Source organism: Protopterus annectens, chromosome 1.part0, assembly GCF_019279795.1.
Source record: "Protopterus annectens isolate FY-2018-M chromosome 1.part0, PAN1.0, whole genome shotgun sequence".
In the NCBI taxonomy this organism is placed as follows: domain Eukaryota; kingdom Metazoa; phylum Chordata; order Ceratodontiformes; family Protopteridae; genus Protopterus; species Protopterus annectens.
In genome coordinates, this window is record NC_056725.1 from 1,979,825,206 (window position 1) to 1,979,844,712 (window position 19,507).

Sequence of the window (19,507 nt, forward strand, 5' to 3'; positions counted from 1 at the left end):
ATATTAATTGTTTGGCATTGGTGGGATATCCACATCAGATATTAATTGTTTGATAGTGGTGAGTTAGCCAAACCACATATTAATTGGCTTGTAGTGTGCGGATAGTGAATTCCTGTAGCTTGTGTACAGTGATAACATAAGGTGTTTTGTACTCTAAATCAGCCACACAGCAAATATTCAGAGTTCAGATCACAATTGTTTTATTTCTTTTGTTAGTTTAGTTAGTTAGTTAGGGATAGCAGACAAGCATGTCAGCAGAGGAATATGGCAAGCTGACAAGGAGCCAGTTGGCTGAGATGTGCCAGGCTAAGGGACTGGTGCATGGAAACCTGACTAAGGCAAATGTGATTGCAGCTTTTGTCACAGCTGCATCAGAAAACAGCAATCAGGAGGATGATCAGACTGGCCGTGGAGATATACAACACTCAGGGAATGGCCAGCTCAAACTTTCTGCAGAGGACTTAAAAATCCATCTGAAGCTAAAGAGACTTGATTTGGAGGCCAGGCATTTGGAAATGGAAGCTGTAGAGAAGGAGAGGCAGAGGCAGCACTAAAAGGAGATGATGACTCTTCTCCAGAGTCATGGTGGTAATGGGGAAGGGAGTAAATGGACCCAAGAAACACAAAGGGTCTGTAAATTTCTTCCACAGTTTACAGAGGGAGATAATTTTTGAAAGTTTCATTCATATGTTTGAGAGGGTATGTAAACAGTATGATGTTGACCAAAGGCTCTGGGTATGGTTCCTGAACCGCTTACTTCATGGTAAAGCCCTAACTGTGTTTTCTAAACTTTCTGATAATGAGTTTTTTGATTATGCTGCTTTTAAGAATTGTCTGTTAGATTTTTTTAAGCTAACACCTGAAACTTAAAGGAAAGGTTTTATGAGCATAGACGCAAGGCAGATGAAAGTGTGTGTGAATATGTTGCTGACCTAAGCACTTATTTTCATAGGTTGGTGAGTGGACATAAGCTCACCACTTTTGAAGGGCTGGAAGACCTTTTGGTGAGGGAACAAGCCCTTAGCTTGCCTGAGGACATGAGGATCTGGTTAGCTGATAGACAATGTGTTACTTCAGATGAATTGTGGAAGAATGGAGACCTATATCTAGCAAGCAGGGCATCCCTGCACAGGAAAGGGATGCACATTACTGCTCATGGATCTAAAGGAACCCATGGTTGGCATCCCAGACCACCCAACAGAATATGTCAGTAGCAGGGGAAGCCACTAGTCCAGATACACATCCAGCACCTAGGGTTAAATGTTTTGAATGCAACCAGTGGGGCCATGTGGCATATAGATGTCCACGGAGGCAAGGTGGGGAACAAAAGGTGAGAGAGCCAGTAAGTGGGAAAGACAAAATGCCAATAGTAGGTTGTCTTAAGACAACAGGGGTACCGAACTACCATCCTGCGGATGTCCTGATAGGGAAGGATTTGGATGAGGCAGTACCATGTGTTAATGGAGTTACACTCAGTCAGGCTTGAAGACACGTATGTGGGTCTAGTAGCTTGGGGGAGACCCAGTCAGACTGCATACTTCAGCCAGGACTGGTGAGGTGGTTACTTCAGGGAGGGAGCTACTCTGTAGCAGTGAGACTGAAGGTGAGCCACAGCTGATGTTTCCTTGGACAGAGTAACTGCAAAGGTAGAGATGAGTAGTAGTACCCAGGCTGATAGTGAGGCACAGCTGTCAGAAAATGCCAGACTTCCTGTGGAAGGGGAACTGAGAAGGGTTACAAAGAGAGAAAGAGTTGAGACAGGCTCATCTCTCAGACCCTATACTGCAAGATCTGAGGCAGGTAGCTAGTGAGGAGCCTGATTCTCAAGGAAGGGAGAATCTGTATACTGGGACAAAGGGCTACTGTTTAGAGAGTGGACCCCTGATGGAGGGCTAGAAGGTGAGAGAATGCAGCAGTTGGTAGTGCCTAGAGCCTACCATCTGGTGCTTCTAGCCATAGCCCATGATATTCCCTTTTCAGGTCGTATAGGCATAAAACATACAAAGAGACATATGCTGAATTTCTATTGGCCTGGAATTTCCAGAGATGTAACAGGGTACTGCAGGACCTGTTAGCAGTGCCAAAAGGTAGGCAAGGCAGGAGACAAGGTGAGAGCTCCTTTGATGCCTTTGGCTGTGATTGAGGAGCTATTTCAGAGGGTAGCCATGGATATTGTGGGGCCTCTGAGTACCCCAAGTTCCACAGTGAAAAAGTATATCCTAGGTGTAGTAGATTATGCTACAATATACCCTGAGGCAGTGGCATTGTCCTCCATTGAGGCAGAAAAGGTGGCAAATGGCTTGTTAGAAATTTTCAGCAGGGTAGGTTTCCCAAAATAAATACTGACTGACAGAGGTGTCAATTTCATGTCAGACCTGCTTGCTTGTCTGTGGAAGTACTATGGGGTGAAGCACCTAATGACCACCCCTACCATCCCCAGACTAATGGTCTTGTTGAGAGGTTAAACTCTACAACCAAGTTAATACTATGGGCATTTTCAGACTAGTTTAAGAGGGAGTGGGACCAATACTTGCCCCATATGTTGTTTGCTTACAGAGAGGTTCCCCAGGAATCCACAGGTTTTTTCACCTTTGGGTTTGTGTGTGAGTATAGGGTGAGTGGGCCTCTAGATTTAATTCATGATGAGTGGGAAGGTGAGTGTAAATCCCAGAAGGGGTCTGTTATGGCATATGTCCTAAACCTCAGGACAAGGTTCAGGGGACTCATGTGCTTGGCCAAGGAGAACCTGGAAGAAGCCCAATAACAGAATAATGCCTGGTATGACAGGAATGCTCGAGCTAGAGAGTATGCAATAGGGCAGCAGATAATGTTTCTCATTCCTGTCAGACACAACAAGCTGCAAGCAGCTTGGGAGGGACCCTACAAGGTGGTAAGAAAGGTAAGTGATGTTAACTACCTGGTAGAACTGCAAGGCAGGAGGCAAGATCACAAATTGTACCATGTTAACTTAATGAAACCTTATCATGATTGGGAGGACCTTGTGCTGAGTATTTTACAGTGGATTGCAGAAGGAGACTGAGGGAGATCTGGTGAGTGATCTCCTCAGTGAAGCTCGGACTGACACCTCAGTTTAAGAGGTGGCAAAGTCCCAGCAGCTATCTCCTACCCAGGTTTGAGAAATCTGAGCAGTGTTACAGGAGTTCAGGGACATGTTCAATGGGAAACAAGGGTGGACCCACGTTGAGCGGCACCAGGTGGATACAGGACCCCGAAGGCCTATTAGGCAGGCCACTTGCAGGGTGCCTGAGAGAGTCAAACAGACTCTGATGAAGGAGATACAGGAAATGTTGGAACTATGAGTAATTCAAGAGTCCAACAGTCTCTGGGCCTCCCCAGTGGTGCTGGTGCCAAAGAAGGATGGCACCACCAGGTTCTGTCTGGACTACAGGGAATTAAGTAGTCACACAGATTCAGATGCTTATCCCATGCCTAGGACAGATGAGTGCTTAGAGCATCTGGGTCGGGCTAAGTATCTTATCACCACTGATCTTACCAAGGGTTATTGGAAGGTGCCCTTGACTCCCAGTGCTAGAGAGAGGTCAGCCTTTGTGACTCCTTTTGGCTTGTATGAGTTCACAAATATGCCCTTTGGAATGTAAAATGCCCTAATAACTCTCCAGAGGCCAGTATATCATATCCTAGCAGGAGGAGGAGGGTTTGTCCTTGCTTACTTAGAAGATTTTGCCATCTACAGAAATTCCTGGCAAGAACATCTTCAACATGCCAGGGGGTGCCGGGCAGACTACAGAGGGCAGGGTTGACCATTAAGCCCAGCAAATGTCAGGTGGGTATGGCAAAAGTCTCCTACCTAGGACATAGAGTGGGGAGTGGTAATATCAGTCCAGAACTTGCCAAAGTGGAAGCCATTCAGGCATGGCCTGCACCTGTTACCAAAAAGCAGGTGAGGGTATTCATACAAACAGCAGGGAACTACAGAAAGTTCATCCCCAGTTACAGTACCATAACTGCTCCCCTCACAGACCTGACAAGGAAAAACAGGCCATAGGTTCATAGGTCTTAAGATGATACTAGGTTATTGGCCCAGAGGCACTTATAAGCCTAACCAAGAATTTCACCCATGTTCCCACAAAGTCAGCACCTGTTTTCCCTGTCTAGCAGGGGAAACAGGTGGGATCCCAGGGGTATATTTTCTGTTTCCCATCCAGTCATCCAGGTTCCTCTTAAAGAGGGATAGTGAGGTATTCTGCTTGACATGGAGAGGAAGTCTATTCCACAGATGAGAGACTTGTTGGGACAAAAATCTATCCTGCCAACAAGTTCTATTAATGTCACAGACTAGGTTGAGACCTTGCGTGCAAGTTGCGTGAGTAAAGTTTTACTTATAGATATGCAGCAACTCCATGAAGGCTGAGTCTGAGACACCCTTGTATGCCAGACACATGTCACCTCTGAGTAGTCTGTACAGGACTGAGAAGAAGGACGGGGCTTTTAGCTTATCTGTATAGGATAGCTGTTTGAGACCCTGGATTTTCCTGGTCAGGAACCTCTGTGGTCTCTCCAACTGCTACATGTGCTTGGCAAGTTACACGCCAAAGGGGGAAGGTAGTGTGGACCACAGTATGTGAGCAGCCATTCCAGAAGCTTAAAAAAGCTTTGGGAGGATCCCCTGTGATAGCCAGTGCAGAGTACAGCAAAACAAATGTTGTGCAGGTGGTGCTTTGAACCATGGGGTGGGGGCTGTACTTAGATTTCTTCAGAGGGAGAAGATGCCCAGTGGTTTATCTCAGTCATAGGTTCCAACCTGGGAGGAATGCTATGCAGCTGTAGAAAAGGAATGTCTAGGCATAGTGTGGGCACTGCAGAAACTTCAGCCATATCTGTTTGGAAGACAATTCACTCTACTTACAGAACACAATCCCCTAACATGGTTATACCGAGGCAGCCTACAAAATGTCAAGTTGCTAAGATGGAGCCTAGGGTTGTCAGTGCAGCACCACAGTGGGGTTAGCAATGCCAACACAGCTGGGGTGTCAAGACAGGGAATGGGGTAAGGTATACACATATAGACCTAACCCTCTCAAGCATTATTTCTCAAGGGTCACTTGAAAAACTAGCTTGAGTTCTCAAAGGGGGGGGGGTGTGAAAAACTGAAAGGCTGCCAGCCCAGCTAGATAGAATTTTGTAGATAATTCTATGTAATTGTAAATATTAATATAAACCACAAGCTGTTTTACAAATGTAAGAAAACTAAATGTAAGAAAAACTGTGTTATATTTTCTAAACTTCGAAAATGTAACCACAGTGCACCCTGCTGGAAGAAAGCTGATAAAGTAAAGCATTTTATGACTGTTTGATCTCAAAGCTCAGAGACAGGATGTCTGGATGAAAGAATTCCTTCTATTGTTTTGAGACCAGAGTTAATTGTTAGATTTTACATGCATAATGTCTTTTATTGCTGTGGCTTCCTGACCAGGTGCAAGCTTACTAAGAAAACTAAGAAATGTAAATTAAGAGTTTCTGGTAGCCTACAAACTAAAGAAGTGTCAAGAATGATGTAATCTAAAATGAGTCAGCAATGATGTATTATCAATTTAAGAGATCTCAAAGAGAAAGAGAGATCATTTTGCATTTGTCTTCAAAACTGACAACATCACCAGCACTTGCTTGCTCTGTATGTAAGTAGGATCTTAGACTTTAGAATTTCTCTTAGAAATATTTAGAAAATAATAAGATTAGACTAGCTGGTTGCTATTTTTATGTCAGACTATTCTGCAGTAATATTTTAAACATTTTCCTGTTATCTCTGAACTCTTGACTAGCACTGCGTTAAATTGAAGAGATTTGTCTTATGTTTTTATTATTTATTATTACCTCTTTATAAACCTTTCAACTGTGGCTGTTTTGTGTAAAGATAATTTAAGCTCTAGAGTTATTGCATGTATTTAGTGATAGCGTACTACGCCACTCCAATAGCCTTAAAAGTTCTGGTCACACTTACTATTTGGATAACAGTATTGCACAGTAAAATTTGCCACCGTTTGGTAAGGGCCTTATTAGTAGATGATATTAGTGGTTAGTGGCAGTAATTACTACCTTATAGTCTGGGCTGAAAGGGGGCACAGCTGGAGAGCCTGTGCCAGTCTTCCCCATGAGTGTCTGCGTGTTTGTATATAAATCAAATCTTAAAGTGTGTGTGTGACAGCTACCTGGGCAGGGACATGAAGTACTGATTGGACAGAGAGGGTGCTGAAAGTTTTAGCTTGACCACTAGGCTGAGATTTGGACCATATAGATGTGCCAGTAGGGAATCTTATTGGGGATCTGGAGAGAAAGGGAGAAACCAGGCCCAGACTGACTGTGATCTCTGTGTGCTTTTAAGGGAAATTGTCCTTTACTGTGTGTGTACTTGTTATCCTTCCCAGTGTGGAAATCCCTCACTAGTGTTAGTGGTGTGGATTGAGGCTCCTTGATTATTGGGCCAGTGCACTGATGTCACACAGACCGCAATCACTGAGCCACAAAGTACCACTGAAATGAAGTGACAAGTGACCTCTGGGAAGGAAATACACACACACGCACACACACACACACACACACACACACACACACACACACACACACACACACACACACACACACACACACACACACAAAATTAACCCTTAAGTGACATGAAATTTAAGAACCCACTCTTCCCACAGAGGAGGCTTTGTCCCCTTAAACTCCCTTACTTAACATAAGCAGTCATATAACCTTGGAGTAAGTTAGCTACAATCATAGGAATACTTATTTGGTTAACTGCAGCTCAGTTAAGTCTGTGATTATCAGTTTTAATCACTGATTTTTTATGGCTTGTTTATTTGTTAACCAGGAAGGAATAGTAAGTTTCATAGTTTCATAGTATAATACTAGGCTATCTGCCCTAGGGCAATTGTAAGCCTAGCCATAGTGATGTGGCTTTTGCCACCCCATGAAGTGGTACAAAAATGTACAGAATAAAATTAGAATACTGTGCCTCTGTCTAGTAGTGACACAATGGAGGTCCCCTTATATAATAGAATTAGTTTACTGTGCCCCTTTCTAGCAGTGACACAGATGTGACCCCTGGGGTAAACTTACGATCTCCCATCCACTCATCAAGATTTCTCTTGAAGAGAGTCAGTGAGGGGCTCTGCCTAATACGAACTGGGATCCTGTTCCAAAGCATGGTAAGCCTCTGGGTTATGAATCTATCCCTCCAGCATGTCCTATTCATACTTGTGCCGAGGTTTAAGTCTTTAGCTCTCATGGTCCTGATGGATTTGGATCTTTTGAGGTGGAGCATGTCCATCAGATCCTGATTGGACATGGCCTTGTACGTCAGGCAGAGATCACCTCTGAGCAGGCGGTATGCTACTGAATAGAGCTGAAGTTTCTTTAGTCTGGCAGAATAAGACATATGTTGGAGACCCTTGATCCTCTTGGTGAGGTACTTTTGTGGTCTCTCCAGCTGTTGCAAATGCTGGGTGAGGTACATACCAAATGGGGCATTGTACTCAATCATGGGTCTGATGAGGGAGGAGTATAGGGGTACAATGACATCCCTGGATCTGGATGTGAATCCCTTCATGATGAGGTGTGCAAGGTAGAATGTTTTTCTAACCACTTTGGCAACGTGGGTGTCAAATGAGAGGTCGCTGTCGACTTGGGTCCCTAGGTCTCTGATTACTTTTTCCGTACTCAGTGGGTTGCTGTCTATGTGATAATTTGTGGGTACTTTGTTTTTCCCAAAGGGGATGACTATACATTTTTTGGCATTTAGTTTAAGGCCGTGACTCCGGCACCAGTTGTCCGTTTCTGTGAGGCCTTTTTGTAGGATGTATGTGTCCGCTGGTGTATCGACTATGGCGCCTAGTTTGCAGTCATCTGTGAACTTTGTCAGCCACAACCCTCCCATGTTTGCTTTAACAAGTGCTTCTTTTCAACAATGATAAGGATCATTATCTGCATAAAAAAAATTGCTCAGAATCAAATATTCTGCAAGTGGAGACTGTGTTAGTCAAAGACAGAAATTAAAAGGTTCTATAACATTAAAGGAGTGTAATGGTACTTTCTAATAAATGTGTTTATTATTAGGTTGAAAACATACTGAACTGCTGAGAGCATATGACTCAAAAAACACAGTTCACCTGATATGAGTATTTGTATTTATTTATATTTTACTTATTTATTATACGTAGAATCCATGGAATTACACTTATAGTGTAAATTATTGAGAGTGCTTTGCGTGGATTTGTGGTACAAGTGGTAATAACCTAATGTAGCTGGTCTAGCACTGAAGGAGGTGCACTCCTGCTGCTGTAGCTAAGTACAATTTCATTGGTTGCTTGTTCAACAGGGAGATGACAGCTATGGTTCATAGTGTGTCTCATTGTCTGCTCTTGTGTATTTGAAGCTGAGTTTGGCCACCTACTCAGTATAGCTCCAGGTTTTACTATCGTAAGCAAAGTATATATCAACAAGGTGACCCAGCACTGTGTAAAGCAGCTAAATTATACTAGAGCATACGTATTAATATCTAAAGTACATAGTATGTTGGCACTACATTCCAGAGTGATTTAATATAGTACAAATTATGCAAATGAAGTTAGAGAGTATACTCATCAGGAAAGCAGAGTTTCTGTGTATTCTTTAAGAGTATACTCATCTTTACAGGATACATCTGTATTCTCCTGTAACAAGTTCATAGGTTCATAGATGTGCAACAGGCTATCAACCACTAGGGTGTACTTAAGCCTAGCTATGCATCTCAAATCTCTGACAAGTTCTGGTACCTTAGATATGTGTAAGCAGGGGCTTGGGAGAGTAAACATTTACAATCAGTGGCCTGGAAGATGAACTATTAAACCAGCTGCCAGTGTCCATTAGAGACATATGTGCCAAACCAGGGATAAATAACCTGTTCCCCATCCAATTGTCCAAGTTACACTTGATATCGGTTAGGAAGGAACTCTACTTCTCATGAAATGGGAGCCTGTTTGAGAGGTGGTTTAGTCTCTGGAATACATGCCTGTCTCCCCAGCAGGTCCTATTTATATCACAGGAAAGGTTTAAGTCTTTAGAATTGGTAATTCTGATGGTACCTGTTTTGTAGATATGTAGTATATCCATCAGGGTGGGGTCAGCAATGCCTTGTATTCTATGCATACATCTCTCCTTAACAGTCTATAAGAGACAGAATACAGGAATAGGACTTTGAGGCTGTCTGTATAGGATATATTACTGATGCCCTGTATTATTTTAGCAAGGAATCTCTATGGATATTCAAGTTGCTGGATGTGCATGGTTAGGTACATAACAAAGGGGACATTGTACTCAATGGTAGGTCTGATTAATGCTGAATACAATGGAACAATGAGCTTGTTGGACCTAGATGCCATACCATTGTTTATACGTTGCACAACACAGAACATAAAATGATTTTATCAGTATTGTAGAAATGTGATGGTCAAAGGCTAGGTTACTGTCTATGTGTGTCCCCAATTCCTAATATCTGAGTTGACTCTTAGGGGTGCATTGTCAATAGGATAGTTACCAGGGGTGGATGACGTCCTGAAGAATACTATTATATATTTCTCAACATTTAGTTTTAGTTCATAGCTCTGACACAAGTTATTTGTCTGTGCCAGCACTTCCTGGAGAACATTAGTGTTGGTGCAGGATTCTGTGACTTCTCCTGATTTGCATTCATCTGCAAATTTGGTCAGCCAGAGGCCTTTGACACTGACCTTAACTTCAGATAAGTAAATGCCAAAAAAGACTGGTCCCAGGACCAATTCTAGAGGGACTCAGCTTGCATCTAGCCTCTTTGTAGAGGAGGACTCCCCAGTTCTTACTTCTTGCATCCTGTCTGTGAGCAAGATGACTATCCAACAGGTGGCGTAAAGGTATATACCTAACCTCTTGAGTTTGTCAACAGTGCATGAATGGGGTATTGTGTCAAATGCCTTGGCCGGGTGAAGGTAGGCAGTGTGAATCATTTTCCCCTCATGCATTCTTTGGTGATTTTCTCAAACAAGTTTACCAGGTTGAGTAGGCATGACCTTCCCTTGACGAAACCAATGTCTGAAGATTTCCTTTGCCATTATTGACTATTTCTATGATCAATTTTTCCATGACTCTACATATGAGACTAGTGAGATTTATGGGTCTATAGCTTCCAGGGTCTATAGATGGCCAACCTTTGTGCAGAGGAATGACTGTTGCTGTTCTCCATTCATGAGGCATGAAGCTTGTTTGGAGGCTGCAGTTAAATAGCAATTCCAGACTGCCTGCTAGATCATGTTTCATGCTATTTAGAAGGCATCCTGGGATATTCTTTGGACCCATTACTGCAGTCTTCTTGGCTGTAGAGGGAGCATTAAGGACTTGTTCCCTAATGATAGTAGGGGGAGCTATATTTGATGGTATTTCCTGATGTGAGGTTGAAGTGGAGACAGGGATAAAGTTGGAACTGGATTTGTCAGTCAGTAGGTTTGCTATATCTTCTAGCTCAGTACAGGTGGCTCCATTAACAATGAGCTCTAGTCTGCACACAATTGCGTTTTGGCTTTGAGGTTGTGGGCATAGCTAAAGAATACCTTGTGATTGTTCTTGGTCTTGTAGGCCAAATTTACCTCAAATTTGGCTTTAATACACTTTATTTCTCCTCTGAGCTGTTTGTTTAGTTTGATGAGAGTGCTTTTATCCTGCTGGGTGCTACACCTCCTATTTTTGCCATGTTTTTTTCTCCTTCTGTTATACAGCCTACTGATGTTGTGTTTCCACCAGGGTGGGTTGCGTTTTGAGTTAGTTCTGTACTTATTCAAGGTGGATGCAGATGCTTTTATGCCTGTATAGGGTTTTTGTGAATAGTTCTGAGTAGGAAACAATGTTTATAGGGTTTATAGATCCTTGAAATTTTGTGAGGTTATCATTTACTAGTAGGAAGAAGTAAGCCTTAGAGCAGTTTTGGAACATTCAAGGATTAGCTGGGGTTCCAGGTTTTATTTTTACTTCAAAGGAGACTGTTTTTTACTTGTACCTTAACAGACAGAACATTACATTAAGGGGTTTGCTGCACTATCCCATATTAGTGAGGACTAAATCCAGTATTTTTACACCCTGGTCAGCTTAAACTCATTCTTTCCAGTACAGCTATTTTCAGTGTGTACTGTTAACTCCCAGTGGGTGTGGCTGGAGGCTTTAAAAAAAGAAAAGTTAGTTACCTTATAGCTCAAACAAATATTCATATCTTTGAAACCATAAAAGCTGTTAGAAATCTATCAGTGTCAAACTATTCAGGACAAATTTATCTTTATATTAATGGCATTCATTCAGTTCAATGCTTTAAACTTGATTTTATAAGCCAAAATAAAGGCATTGAATATTAACAGCTATAGACAGCTAATGATATCTCAGTAACCATTCAAACAAAATGCACAGTCTGGGTGAATAGGAAGGAATAAACTCTTCTTCTGGTAAATACCAAGTAGTCACACAGGGAACCAGGAAAAAGTAAAATAAACCAAAACTGTAGTAAGGCTGTGATAGAAATCTATTCAGAATGAAAGCTAAAAACAACATTTAATACAAATTATAAACAAAATAAGAAACAAAGTTAAGCACTTTCATTCCTCATCATTTCCAAGGGGACTTTATCAGAACTGTATGCAAATTCCTTAATCCAGTTTAAATAATGCTGTTCACTTCAAGCAATTCAAGTGCTGTGGTGGTGGTGTTGCAGTAGCATTGTTGCCTCACAGTACGATATTGTTCTGTTTGATTCTCAGCTAGAGCGTCTTCTGTGTGGAGACATATGTGAATGAGTGTACCTTCGTTGAAGGCTGTGCATCAGAGCTGGCAACTCGGCACGTAAAAATCTACTGCCAATCATTAGCGGACCGGAGTTCCACTGTGGCGACCCCTAACCGGAAAAAGCCGAAAGACGCAACAACTTCAAGCAATTCAAGTCTTAATGGTACAGTGGTAACATAAAGGAATACATGTTATACAACTAATCAAGCCCTGATAGCATGAGTAAATAAAAGCATATATATTTATCCAAATTATTGAATAAAATCAATAAATATGTATTTAAAAAGTAAAACAATACATATATGTATTATAAAAATCTATAAATGCAATAGTGTAATACAACTCTAATATGCTTAAAAGACCTGTACGTGAAAATGGGAATAACCATAAAGTGTATATTAGATACTAAGCAAAATATTAACTAAGACAAGATGTTTAAGACCGAAATAAAACAACTCTATAATTTTGCTGGTCTTAGCTTAAGAAAAGGGTGTCATTAATACCTGGATCTCAGGTGGTATCCAGTTTTAGCTGCCAGATCCATTCTTTGTATTCTAAATGGGTCTCCCATGAGCCGCCCCTTGGGTTTACATCAACCAAATCCAAAATGCCAAAAGAAAACTTTCTAAAATCTGTACACTGCAATGACTGTTTATATAAGGTGTTGTTAGTGTTTGCTGTTCTAATGTCATACGTATATTCGTAAATCCTTTTTTGGTGCATATGCTCTGTTTTCCCTATATAGAAGGCTGAACAGGTGCCACATTTAGCTATGTTTAGACAACAGCATGTTAACCAAATTTTGTTTTGCAAGGGGCATGTAATTCCAAACAGGTTGTGTACTTAGCTGTATTAAATGTTGTTTTTAACTTTCTTTCTAACTGGATTTTTATCACAGCCTTACTGCAGTTTTGGTTTATTTTACTCTTTCTGGTCCCCTGTATGACTCCTTTGTATTTCTCACAAGTAGAGTACATTCCTTCCTAGTCACCAGGACTGTGCAGTTTGTTTGGGTTACTGGTTGCTTTTCCTGTGCAGTTTCTCCTCCAGTGATATTTTTTTAGTAACCATTCAAGCAAGGCACATACTGCCAGCAGGATTTTCTTCATACAGCTGTGAGCTTTCATATGAGCATATGCAGTTCTGTCTGTGTTACCTAAATGTCAAGACATTTAGAGAAATATAAAAATGATTACAATACAAATAAACATTATACAAATAATAGTCAATATCTCTGTAACTGCAGTAGACAGAGGTCAAATAGCAATCCGTGTGTGTTTGCCATCATGCATGCTTTAATATGAAGTTTTCTGATACCTTGTATGTAGCATGGTTTTGGAATTGTAATGCAAATATGAGCAAGTAACATTTTATGCCTAGAGGTGTCAGTAGGAGGTAACTGCAGAAATGCCTGGAGGTGCACTCAGCTGTAATGAGTTGACAATCTGCCCCAGGGTGTTTGCATGTTCAAAATCCAGGGATGTCTGTGCTTGCATGTTTGGTGTCATGTATGATTCCCAGTTAATAGAGGGGTAATTAATGTCGCCCATGTATATGGCATTGGGTTGGTTGGTTGGTTGGTGACTGATTCCAGGAGAATATTTGTTGGTGTTTTCAATATCTAATGTCTGAAGTCCTGGTACAATGCATATCTAAATCTAAAGTAGTAAGTTGGAGTCTCTATAATCTGACATGGTTTGCTAAGCATGCATAATGTATTGATCAACATGAGGTGTACAGAACTGGAGTCATTAAGGAGTATTTGCAAATAAAATTTGCAAAACATGAGATATTTTCAAATGTGTATCAATAATGCAAAAACAGAGTGTGATACCATAATTATATGGGTTGTGTATGCAAACAGTGAATATTCGTAAAAAATTATATCAAAACATGATTGTCAACATGAGGAAGTTATGAGATGCAAATGCGTTTCTGGTGAAATACATGAGTATTTGCTATATTTTCATAACTTCTTTCATTTCATTAAAATTGTGTAAACTACAGGTGAACAAATGATGGCCTCTTATCAAAAGCTTTAAAGAAGAGCTTGCATAGGAGAGGCCCAAATTTAGTACAGGCCATATCTATTTATACTTTTATTGCATAATGGCCCTTCCACAGTGTTTCTACTTGGCCATGCTTATTATTTCAGTGAGCGATATCGGACTGATTAGAACGGCAGGACAGGTAAAGATTACACCCAAGTCAGAATTTACCTCATAAGCGGCTGTATCTATCCCTTTGTTAGAAAAGGCAGAGGAGGGCATTTTACACAAAACTTCACTTTTTTTGAAAGCTGGATATTTTGTGCTGAACTCACACGTGTGCACTCGCCCATATTTCAAAAAAAACCCGGATGGGACATGGAGGATGGTACAAGACTTACAGGCAATAAATGCAGCGGTGGTACCTCGGGCCCGGGCCCCCCCATTCTGCTCTATTCTATATTCTGCTGAACGATATCACTTTAACTTTAAATCTGTAATCTCTATTCCTTATTTTCTTTTTGCTCTATTTCCTTTGCATTTTGATTTTAGATTTTTTATGGATATGGACCTAGGCGATGATGTAATTGCTTGGGCTGGTATTTTGCCAGCATATGGGACAGTAAAATTGTGTAAAATAAACAGTATACAAAATGTTGTAAGGGGGGAAGAAAAAAAAACTAGTCAATATTTTGTATTTTGTATTAAATTTTTAAAGGGTTAAAAAAAAAAATGTTCACTGCAAGCAAAACTGAAATGTTCTGGGTTGATCACTGAGGAATGCAGTGAGAGAAAAGGATATCTGTGTGAACAGTGGAACAGTGGAAAGCAGCTAAGGTTGGTACCCCAGAAATGGGGACTCTTTAATTTGATGAAGGGCCATGCCATGGTTGCACTTGATTCTTATGCTAAGAAAAGCTCTTAATGGACTACAGAATATCAGATACCTTGTTTCTGGATTTAGGGAGTAATGACCTAGAGGTCACGGATAAAAGGATTCTGACAGCATTCATTTTAAATGATGTGCTAACCACAGATACCTTTGAAAGATCTGGTCAGGGGCTGTAGTTAGACTCATTTGGGGAATCACAGTCATAGTGCATGTAGGGTACTCTCTGATGCCATACTTGCAGCCCCACCTCTTCAGGAGTGCAGTGATCTTGGCAAGGAACAGATCAGAGTTCCTGTGGTCAGGTAACTATACCACACAGGCTAGACTGGTGGCCAAGATGGGTAAAATCAGTTTATTTTGGAATAGTAATACCCAGTATGGGCATTGTAGGACATTTCATTGGGATTAACCTTACTGCAGGATTATCAGGCTTCTTGCTGGTCAAAGTAATTGGATAAGTGTAGGATGCAGAAGCTCCTGTTTCTGGATGAGTTGGCAACTAATTTATGTAGTAAAGGTAATGTAATTTTAAAGCTGCCAGCTGAAGAAGTCAGGCCTTTAGCACTCCTTGAATATTTGCTAAAACCTGAAATATTATTGTACTAGCTTAAATAGGGATGTTATCAGTTATCAGCAACTTACTTAATATTCAGAAATATTATTACCAATGCTCATTTCAAAAGTATTAAATGTGCATTTTGATATGTCTTCACTACATTGATGAAGGGTGCCAGCCATGCTGTTCTATTTAGAAATGTTATTTCTTCAGTTGCTCTACATATGGATGCCTTCCTGCTGCTGGTGGTTTTGGGGGAGAGAGCACATGCAGCTCCCCTGGACTACCTTATTAGCATTTTGTATGGCTGCGGAGGCCTTCATACTACAGCACTGTACAGCACTATGTTAGGGTTACTCTACATGGCTGGCACCTTCATGAATTCCTCCCCTCCTCTCATATCTTGCTCTGACAAACATGAAAGAGAAAAGTATCTTTTATAACTTTAAAAGTTTCATTATGTAAATGTAAACTGTAATTTAATATCAAAAAGTAATGGAAAACATTGTCCAGCTACACTGGGATCATTGCAGTATGGGCACACTTATTTCATTAAAGATGTACTAACTTTAGACTTGATTATATTAAATAAGGGCATAAGTGTGTTCACCTTTGCATGGATGGAATATGTGGATATCTCCAAAGAAAACATGTTTTAACTTTGCTTTTACAGAAATTATTCTTCTTTTCAGAAGATTACTTTCATTAGTTGTACATTTTTAAAAGATGTTAAACACTTCAAGTTCCTGCACTTATTTCTAGAACTGATATTACCTTATGTTAATAAAGCTCCTCACTTAAGGTGAATTTCTTAACCTTTACATCTAACATTTTGGCACTTATGTATTATCGCAACCACATTCCAAACAGGAGAAACGGCTCATTTCCAAATCCTTCTCCTGCCAGAATGTGTGATGTGGGTCTACTTCATATCACCTAAATCTCATTTGACTGACCAAATCACCTAATTTTCAAAATACTAAAAACTCATTTGACTGAATCTCATTTCACCGAAAGCTTACAATGCTAAATTTCAAAAGACTAAATTTTAAACCATTGACGTACACATTTACAACACTAATGGCTACCTCTTTCCAGAATTTAAAAACTACTTATTTACTCTCGTAACAGAATCCAGACAATATAAAACTAAACTAGGTGGGGGGCTGTGCCCCCGACACCCCCGCTAACTATATGTATATATTATCTCCAGGATCGCACTACTGTGGGGAGAAGGGCATATACCTTTATTTACCTTACAGTACTCTACACACTGCCACTACTGCTGGGAATGCACAAAACAGCTGCCATATTGCTTTAGATATTTCCCATCAAAATGTAAAGAGACATGCTCACATTTAGAAACACTAACAACACTACTTTCTACATGATTATCGGTATTCTGACAGTCAGCACTGTAAGTTACAGAAATTCTTTTTATCACAAGCAAGTCAAAGTTGAAGGGAAACTCACATTATGTCTATAGCTTAAAATTCAGTGAAATGAGATTCAATCAAATGAGTTTTCAGTATTTTGAAAATTAGGTGATTTGGTTTCAGTCAAATGAAATTCAGATAAATGAGATTTAGGTGATGTGAAGTAGACCCTGTGATATCTTTGTCACCAAAGTTTGGAAATCAAGTTGACATGTACATGTGAGAAATTACTTGTTCTCTTCAGAAAAGTAAAGTAGGCACCCCCTGTCATATGTTTCAAGTCTCCGGAATTTTGCAAGTAATCACTGTTCTTCAGATAATGCATTCAGAAACAAAGCACATTCTTCTGTTCACTTTGTAAGCGAACTACCGTAATATTTAGAAATCGTCCTTTCATTTTAAGTGCACATACATAATTGAAACTCTTTGAGCCAAGCCTTCACAATCTGACAAATGACTTGCTTTTTTCAGACAAGTAAAGTAATGGCTGCCTGTCATATGTGTTACCTCTCCATGATTTTGCAGGTGATCATTGCTCTTCAGAGAATGCATGTCGATACAAAACATGTTCTTCTGTTCACTTTGTAAGTGAACTACTTCCAGATTTCCAAATCCTGTGAGTGCACATATATAAGTGAAACTCTCAGTCAAGTCACCTCGTTTCAGGAAGTGCCCCTCGGCTTTTTTTGTGTTAGGTACAAATGCATACAGCATGGCCCTTTGGACCATTTGTCCCCATGGAAATGCTGAGAGACATACGTTGAAGAAGCATTTCAAGAAAACACCTATTCACTGTTCTACTTGTAATATTTGTATTGGAATTTTTATAATATAGCTTTGAATGCTTTGGGACTAGAAAATGTACTGTTCATTCTGAAACTGGCCTGTGAAGACAGACTTCAAATGTGGTTGTGATATTGTGTAAGTACTAACATTTTATTTGTGACAAAAAACATATGAAAGGCAGTGCTCTCATTTTTTTACCTTATAGCTGAAAATTGTTATGACCATCTTCAAGCCTAACCAGAAAAATGTAGACGTGCTAGGTTGGTTATGACCAGAAATCCTAAGGTAAACTTCATGTTATATATATTACCTGTAACTTTTGTTTCTTTTTACATCATATTTTTCATAAGAGGTGTACTCAGACTGAATATCCTCATAATAATCATACTATGTCATACTGTTTTTAATATCATTTTACTCCAACTTTGTATTTCACTTCACCTGCATTCCAAGATTAGACAATAAGCGCTAAAATAAAAGTTACGTTGAAATTCATAAAAATAAGTTTGGATCAATCTCTCTTCATCATAATGAGCAAAAACTAAATTAGTTAATAGGTAAACTTGCAAAACTAAAATACAATGAATCTCTGTTCTGTCAACCTGATACATTGAATGTAGCCTTTGATATAATATTTTTCAAAGAAATAGCAAGGGTAAAATAACACAACAAAATCAACTTATTAATATTTAAAATCATTTTGGAATATGACATACATTTACAGGCATAATATTTTAGCACTGCAGTATCAGTGATGGAGCAGTTTTCTTCAATTAACAGAATAAAGGTGGCAGAGCTAAACATTGTGGAATAAAGACAGAAGAAGTACTATACATTACCACTGGATATTTTATGCATTTGTGGACAGTTTTAGCAATGGCTAGCTTTATTGGCCTAAACGTACCCATAACGACTTAAAAAAGTAAAATGTAAAATGTTGTGGGTAGCTAAAACACAAATATGTACTTAAAAGGATCATTTGCATATATCATTGGTCTCCACTGCAAGAGATTTAAGGTAGTACACAGTGAATACTCTAGCTTGGCTGTGTTTTAGATATTGATTAAAAAGTACTGAACTTGGAATAATATGTTAATCACAACATTTGTTGACTAAGTAATCTAATGTAAACTGTTCCTCTAATGCCTTAATCTAATTTTATTAAACAGTCTGATTCTAGAGATTGTATCTGCCCATGTTTTATATGATCACTGAGGAAAAGGTTAATATTTAGGAAGCTGCAACCTGTTAAAACATAATATAAAATCATTTTATAAAGAGAGAGTTCTTGTGATTGCTTACACCATCACTGCACACTCTTCTGTAAAAAGGGAATAAGCCCTTACTAACATGGTATGTTTATGATCTTTGACCTTTTTCTTTGCAAATATATGAAACATAGGCAGGTGACTATCCAATGAAAGTTTTGCACAAATCTAATAGGAAATTCTGTGTGTGTACCGAGCAGACATTCTAAATAAACATATATTTAAAAAAAGCACATGGAAATATCATTGAACATTTATTTAATATGCAATGTCTTACTAAGCATGCTTGCTGATGATACTAAGATTGGTGCAAATTTAGTAGCCTGCAAGAGTACTTAGTCTGCTTGGGCACAAAATAAGAATATGAAATTTAGTGCAGGTACGACCAAGGTGTTACATTTTGATTATTTTATTCCTTGCATTGGATAATATTACTTTATTGAGTGATACCAGTTATAGATTTGGGAAGTTAGAGATTTAGGAATATTCATGAGTAAATAACTTGATTATGATGATAACATGAACTGGGTTTCAAGAATTGCTATGCAGTTAACAGGGATATACTGTATAGTTTCTCAAGTTGGTATGACCATGTATTGATACCTGCACAAAAGACCAAGGTTGGGCACAATGAAGTATTTAAAACCCATCCAAATTTTTGCTTGCCTTTTTCCCCACTGTAGTACAACCTTGGAGTTGGTATATATAGTTAGGGGGTGTGGGGGGCTCAGACCCCCACCTGGGTGGGTTTTAAATACTTTGGT